Raw genomic sequence first — 7,810 nt, 5'->3', positions numbered from 1 at the left:
TCTTCACATCTTTTGGTGGTAGTGTTGGAAAAGTCTTTTTTTGAAAATTTTCTTTATGTTGTCAAAGATTTGGGATTTTTTGATTAGTAACTGATTTTATAGGCACACAAGTTTCAAGTTGCAAGCTTCTTTTGATAGCTTCCTGTAAGGTTGAGGGTGAGAAAGCCTTAACCAAACCCTTAACAGAATCTTCTAAACCATCAAGAAAAAGATAAACAATCTTCTTTTCACTCATATTAGGTACCATAACAGCCACTTTTTGAAATTCTTCTATATACTCATTAACTGATTTGGTTTGCTTCAACTTTGACAATTCTTTAAAGTACTCTTCATCATCCTTGAGGTCAAATCTACCTATCACTCTTTGACTGAAATCATCAAATGTAGTTACCTGATCATGACCTTGAGTAGTCATTCCATTATACCACCAATCATAGGCTGCATCTTCCAAGTGTAGACTTGCAAATTGAACAACATCACTCTCTTTCATAGGGTTAAGTGTGAAGAAAGTTTGTAATTTTTGTAGCCATGCTCTAGCTGAAATTTTATTTGTTCCATCAAAAGTAGGTGCTGTAAACTTGCTTATTTTATTTTTGAGCTCTCTTCCACTTGTGTCATGCTCCCTCCTGTTCTCTTTCTTGGGTATCAAAGTGTTCATCATATCCACATATTCTCTAAAAGAAACTGAACTATGAAAGTCATCATCTAAGCCATTGTAAGTAGCTCTTAATGTAATCAAGTTACCTGTAACCTCTTCCACAGGATTAATGGCTGGATTTGGTACTGGTGGCTCATCTGCAAGCAAAAAAATAGTTTTGGTTGATTTAGATGGTGTGGATCTCGCATTTCTTGGCTCCTCTGAAGTGCTCCCTTTCTCATTAATAGATGCAACTCCTTGTAGTTTTTCTGTCAATATTCGCAAAGCCTCTCTAGTTTCCGCCAAACCATCCACTGTTTGCTTCTGAGTATTTTGGATGTCTTGGAAGAATTTCTTTGCCATCTCATCTGGATCAGCCATACTTTTCTCTTCCTTGGATTTTGTACTTTTACTTTCAACTGGAGGTTTGGTCAAAATTTCTTTATTCTTTTCTTGCTGCAAATATCTTTTTTCTCTTTCGCTTAGTTGCATGTGACCATAAATTTTGACATACAACTAATTAGAAGCAACATGCAACCATAAATTATGACATGCAAGAACTGGGTAGTTGTCAAAACTGACATGCAAGATCTGGGTAGTTGTCAAAACTGACATGCAAGATCTGGGTAGTTGTCAAAACTAACATGCAAACTTCTACAAACCCTCAGGCTGACAAGATCATGGCTCTGATACCACTGCAATGTCCCTTTACTGGTTTTGTATGATATTTCAAGCCTCAAATTAGATTTTAAAAACCAAACAACCAATATTACAAAGATCCACCAATTTCTCAAATAAACCCAAATCGGGTATGTCCAAAATAGTGCCAAAAACTTCACAACTTCACAAATTATTAATAAATCTGAAAAAGGACATTTTTACAGAAATTTCAGCAGCATAACAGCCTACAAAATGACATTTTTAGATTTATATAGCCTTTACACAACAGCTCACAAATGTAGGACAAAATTATGCTCAATCGGGCTCTCGAAATTAACACAAAAATGCCCGAAAACACCACAAAAACACTCATAAACTATCTCAAAAGTTTAATCATGTCCCAATACATATATTCAGCTCTATTTTAACATCTTAAAGTCTAAAATAGAGCAGCAACCCAAACTGATATGAAACACTCAACTGAAAACACCAAACTCAAACCAAAAACAACCCCGAAAACTCACAAATTGACACTATTCAGCACAAAGGCAAACTCTATATGAGAATGCACATGGAATGGATTCAAACTCCCATCCTTATCCTTCTTGGAAACCTGCAAACTCCCGTTCTTGGGTCTTCTTCTCCACAGGTTTGGCAGCCTCTGAAGAACAACAAAGAAAATCAACAAAAATCAAGTTCTGCAATGAGTCCAAAATGCCTCTGAACCCCTTAAAAGAGGGCATAACCCTAACTCATGTCCAAGAGGGGTTAATAAAATATAATTTAATAATATTTTTTATTTATTAGTCCATTGGTTTCCAAAGATTAGCCCCTTTTGCCGAAACTTCACCTTTTTGGAGCCTGCCTGCCTTAGCAAAGTTTATTATTTTTAATTATTTTGAAAAGGGGACATGACACATGATATCAATAAATTAGAATGTGTGTGTGTAATCCACCATAAGAGTACCACATATCCCAAACATTGGTAGATACTTTTATAAATATAGGTAGTCCTACCCAAAGAAAAACCACCATACCCTATGCCTTTAAGTAACACCGTTTAATTATTTATTACTTTCTTTATACCATACCATCTATCCACTAAGACCAATATATGTATATATAATAACACTAGCAATTGCACCTTAGTGTGCAATAGGTACGTCGTATTTTGCTGTAATATTTTTGTGTAACTAACACAAACGAGACATTTTATTTGAAATCACAAGCTTAAATTCTAAAAAGCTAAGATATGTACACTTCATTCAGAACAATTAAATAGGTCCCAAAAATAATACATAATAGTCCCACATTAAGTTTTAGCCAAATTTTGTTTTTCATGAAGGTACAGGGGTCAGCAAAGGTTGTTCCAAGAAGTGTGACACAAGATTCACAACAACAAGATCTGCCATTGCCTTCCTCATTTCCCATGTTGCATTTCCTATATGCGGCACCAAAACCACATTTTCTAAGCTATACAGTTCTTCTGGTACATGAGGTTCATTCTCAAAAACATCTAGATCAGCACCATGAATTCGACCTTCCATTAGAACCTTCACCAATTCCTTCTCATCTACAAGGACACCCCGACCTATATTCACAAGTGTGCTTTTCGTTCCCAATGCATCAAGAATAGACTTGTTGATGATGTGTTGAGTATCTTTTGTTAAGGAGCATGCCAAAACAAGAACATCACTGCTAGCTACAATGTCTAAAACATTCGAATGGTACATGAAAGATACATCAGGCCTTTTAGACCTTGAGTAGTAGGTAATACTATAGCCAAAAGCTTCTGCCCTCTTAGCTATGGCTAAACCAATACGTCCAAGCCCAACTATTCCAACACGCTTTCCACTCAGTTGCATAAATAGTATTAGGAAATAAGTATAAAAATAATCTAGAATTTTGAAGGTGGTTTATGTTCCAAATGAGAACATTAGAAAGTAAAATGATATTAGATTTATCTGAGGACTTTTGTAATCTGTGACATCGATAAAACAGTTCATCTTCATTTTGTAATCTCTTTCAGTAAAGTAATTTCTCTTCCTCCCTCTACAGAATTACAGTCTACAGTATCTGAAAGATTGTATATTTATGCCAAATTCCTAGCCTTTTACACACAAAGAACTTATTTTATATTTCTGATGATTCAGAATCTAAAATTTTTGAAAGACTATATATATGTTGAACATTGTGATTTAACAATTGATTCATATAATTTGAACAACCCCTTTCTGCATTTTACCAAACCCTACTGAACAGGCGAGAAAAAGGGCAAACAACAAATTGTAATGCAGTGAAACCCTTACCTTGGTCATTAACTTGTAATCTCCCTTTTTCGGCCAAAATTGATGGCGAACAAACTAATCAGCAGTCGAGATGTGGCGGAGAGAGTCGATCATGAGAGCCATGGCTAGATCTGCGACATCATCAATCAAGACATTGGGAGTGTTGGCCACCATAATATTTTGGTCCCTACACTTTTCTAAATTGACATTGTTGAATCCAACGTTGTTGGTGACCATAATCTCCAATCGGGGAAGTGAATCGATGAGCTCTGCATTCATGTCGGCCTTTGTATTGCACACCACACCTCCAATCGAATGTGAATGCTCTATGAGAAAAGACTCGAGATTTTAAACATTCCAGAGCTTGAATGTTGTAAATTTGCGATCTAGAGATTCAATCATGTATGGAACGAAAGGGTATGTGAGTAGAATTCCCACCTGTTTCAGTCCTCCTTCCCCCATTTCTTTTCTGCTGGGTTTGCTCGGGCTTCTTTTTTGATACAACAACAGTGGACTTTCCTCTCCGGTGAACAGTGAAAAACCAAAAAGATGTACGGTTCAAAGCGTCTCAATGGCAGTCATTTACTCTTCATCGCTATCAATCGTTGGATGTCAAATTGAGCCTCTCAACTTCATAGAGGAAACGCCTACGGCGTAATTATGTCGATCACCTATAATAATTTAGTCTAAACTAATTCACACTCTAGTAATTTTAAACATAACATTAAACCTAACCACTAAATGATTTAATGAACACTACTAATACTATATTACTAACTTAATCACCATAGCCCACTACCATAACACTGGACTACTAATTACACTAGAAATTTATCACTTTTAAAAATTACTAAGAAATCCCTTCTTAACAACCCACTACTAAAATGCACATACCCTTCTACTAACATTAGCTAAACTATCTAACCTGACTTTTTTTTTAACTACTAACCCAGTGCATACTCAACAAATGATACACTCTAAACCCTGATTTCTAAACATTACTACTAACTAATCTAAACCCATAAAAAATTTGCCTCCTATCACCTTAACACCAACTCCTACTCTCTGTGCTTTCTTAGCGCCCTACTCCCTTATGCATAGCTTCCCTCAACTTCATGTATTACACGTGTGAGGTGGTGCCTTCTTCCAAGCGCTCTCTTGGGCACCCATCCATATGCCCTATGAGGCATTTTATCTGCAATCTCTTGGGATCTCTTTTGTCCCATCCAAGTTTTGCATTTTGCGTTTTGAAAAATTACAATTCTCCAAGTTCATGTGCCTTTTGGGGGTGGAGGTGTGATTACCAAGCTAGGAGGGTCCCTTCCACGTGCCAGGTGATGGGACCACAAGGTGGTCAGCTTTGGTAAGAGATCCCCTGCATTTTGATTGAATTGAGATGGGTGTAGGACTAAGTTAAGTGTAGCTTCCAAGATTAGTTTATTTATTTAATTTATTTTAAGTCTTTATTAATATTTCTCTTTTTCTGACATGTACGTAGCTTCCACCTTTTGATTTCAATGACCATCTTCGAGATCGTATAATATTATTATAACCATTGTCTTTCTTCTTTTCTTTCCTATGTTCTCAGTGCTCCATGATTTTTATTAAAATGAAAGAGGAGTTATATTATATATATTTATATATCTTGAGTTTTGCTTTCACGTGACCCCCATGGGTCTTTCATCATTATTTTGAAATCTTGTATTTAGGTGTTGCGTAGGAGTTTCTTGTATTCTAATTTTCAAATACTTAGCCGAAGGTTGGTTATCTCTTATATAGGTAATCTCTAGGAATATACCATTGAATATTTTAATGGATTGTAATAGGGATTGATTGCATTTTCACTTTTCCATATAAAATCCAGAAAAAAAACCATACATGTATAGACTTATTTTCTCTTGTGGTTTATGTTTTATGATAGATTTGATTTCTACTAATCTACTTCCCTTGCTTAATGTGTTTGTGACATGAGGTTGAGTAAAGTATTGAGTTTAATGTCATCACTAACATTCTAATTAATGCATCATCTTGTAGATTCTTCCAAAGTCTATTGGTTTATTGAATTTCAAAACTTTGAGTCATGGTCTACTATTTACATGCAATAATAAATCTAAACCTTGCAACACTTTGAACTAGATCAACTATGAATTCAACTAGATCGTTCCTTCATATCTATAATAAAACCTTTTAATGATTATGATACTTAGTTTCTGGATTAGATTGTGTAAAGATTTTTGCACTCAATGTTTCGAATCACACTACGTGATCCATCATCAGGATGAGAGAGCAAGAGATGCAAAAACTAATGTAAGTTGCAGATTTAGCAAAGACTCACAAAATAAAGAAGACCAAGAGAAAAAGATTAAAAAAAAATAGAAGCAATAGCCAATCTGAATCCAAGTAAAGCAAGCAAATAGATTAAGAAAGTATATATGTGTGTGTGTGTGTGTAATATGTATATTACACATATAGATAAGTATATATTATAAATATATATCAATATAGATGAGTATGTATATATCTATATTACATATATAAAAGTATCAATTATCTATATATAATATATTCTTTTATATATATATATATATATATATATATATGTATGTATGTATATATATATATATATATATATATATATATATATATATATATCTATATATATATATATATATATATATATATATATATATATATATATATATATATATATATATATATATATATATAGATATCTGTATGTATATATATATATATGTGTATGTATATATATATATGTGTATGTATATATATATATATATATATATATATATGTATATATATATATATATGTATATATATATATATATATAAGTATATATTAAACATATATAATATGCATAATATATACTTATATAAATATTATATATATAGTGTGTGTATTTTGCATATATATATCTTACAAATGTATATATATATATATATAGGTTGTATATATATATGTTGTATATATATGTTAAATATATATATTGAATGAACATATCCAATTGCGATACACACACACACACACACACACACACACACACACATATGTATTTGAGTATAGATATGTCCCCATATATATATATATATTTTTTCACAACTAAGTATGTATGTGCATATGTGTGTGTGCGTGTATGCATATAATTAAGAGAAAAATAAAAGGAACAAAAATGGGATAGAAACAAAAGGAAAGAAGGACACAAATAGGAGTACCTAGGAAAAAAGGGCAACAAAAAAGGCAAAAAACGGAGGTGGAGGGCACAACACACCTAACCAAGAGGACCCGAGAACTGTAGGAGTACAAGAGCACCACCAAGAACCTAAAAGAAGAGCAAAAGAAAAATGAAGGGGGGACAAAAAAACAAGGGGGGGGAGGGGTGGGGGGGGGGGGGGGGGGGACCTAAGGATAGGAGGAGGAGAGAGGACAAGAAACAAGGTGAGGGAGAGCAACCAAGCAGGAAGGAAATGGGAGAAAGAGACTAACTAGTACAACAAAGGTGTCTGTCTCTTGAGATCAACATAGGATGCCAAGAGGGGCTGAGAATCCAACCATCATCACAATTGAGGTTGATGGGGACTTTCTTTTGATCTAACTACATTATTGAAATAATTACCTGATCAAAACATGGTAAGAATACAATTGAATAACTTGCAATATTTCTACTATACCAGTAAGGCTATTTCAACTTTCTAACTTAATTCCATCATAATTAAATTCCAATGGGAAAAATATAAAATTACACATCTTTAGAATTCCTTTCTCTCTACCATTGTGAATAAGATAGAGAAATCTTCATCTCTTACATATGAATGCACATCACTAAAAAATGATAAAATTACATCCCCACAATCCTATATTGCTAACATGAAATCATGCTTCACAACAATACAAATAATGTTGGGAATTCTTTATTACAAATGCAATACACCAAAGACAAGATCTCCTTCATGCTACATCAACACATGGGATTACACCAACTTCTTTCTTTGATCCAATGAGCAAAAACTTGCAAAAACATTTACACTAGAGCCATGGAGGCTCACCTCCCATCCTAGGCCTCCAAAGAGGCCACCCACCGAGCTGGGGAAACATCTGATAAAATAACTCACATCTGATTTTTTTGCCATGATTCTAAGAAAAATTAATATGAAAAAAATCAGACCAATAGTGGCTCTATCTGGGGATGATAGACTACTTGAGTCTATG

The 7,810-nt window shown here is 33.9% G+C and overlaps 1 pseudogene; it reads right to left on the bottom strand.

The window, feature by feature from the left end:
* Window positions 1–2,634: 2,634 nt before the first annotated feature.
* On the bottom strand, window positions 2,635–4,059 carry LOC149580533 (hydroxyphenylpyruvate reductase pseudogene; annotated as a pseudogene).
* Window positions 4,060–7,810: the final 3,751 nt, after the last annotated feature.

The sequence above is a fragment of the Cupressus sempervirens genome, chromosome 1 (assembly GCF_028749045.1).
Source record: "Cupressus sempervirens isolate cs-2001-9-10 chromosome 1, ASM2874904v1, whole genome shotgun sequence".
Taxonomy (NCBI): Eukaryota; Viridiplantae; Streptophyta; class Pinopsida; order Cupressales; family Cupressaceae; genus Cupressus; species Cupressus sempervirens.
The sequence above is the reverse complement of the archived record's forward strand: the minus strand, read 5'-3'. Positions and strand labels throughout refer to the sequence as shown.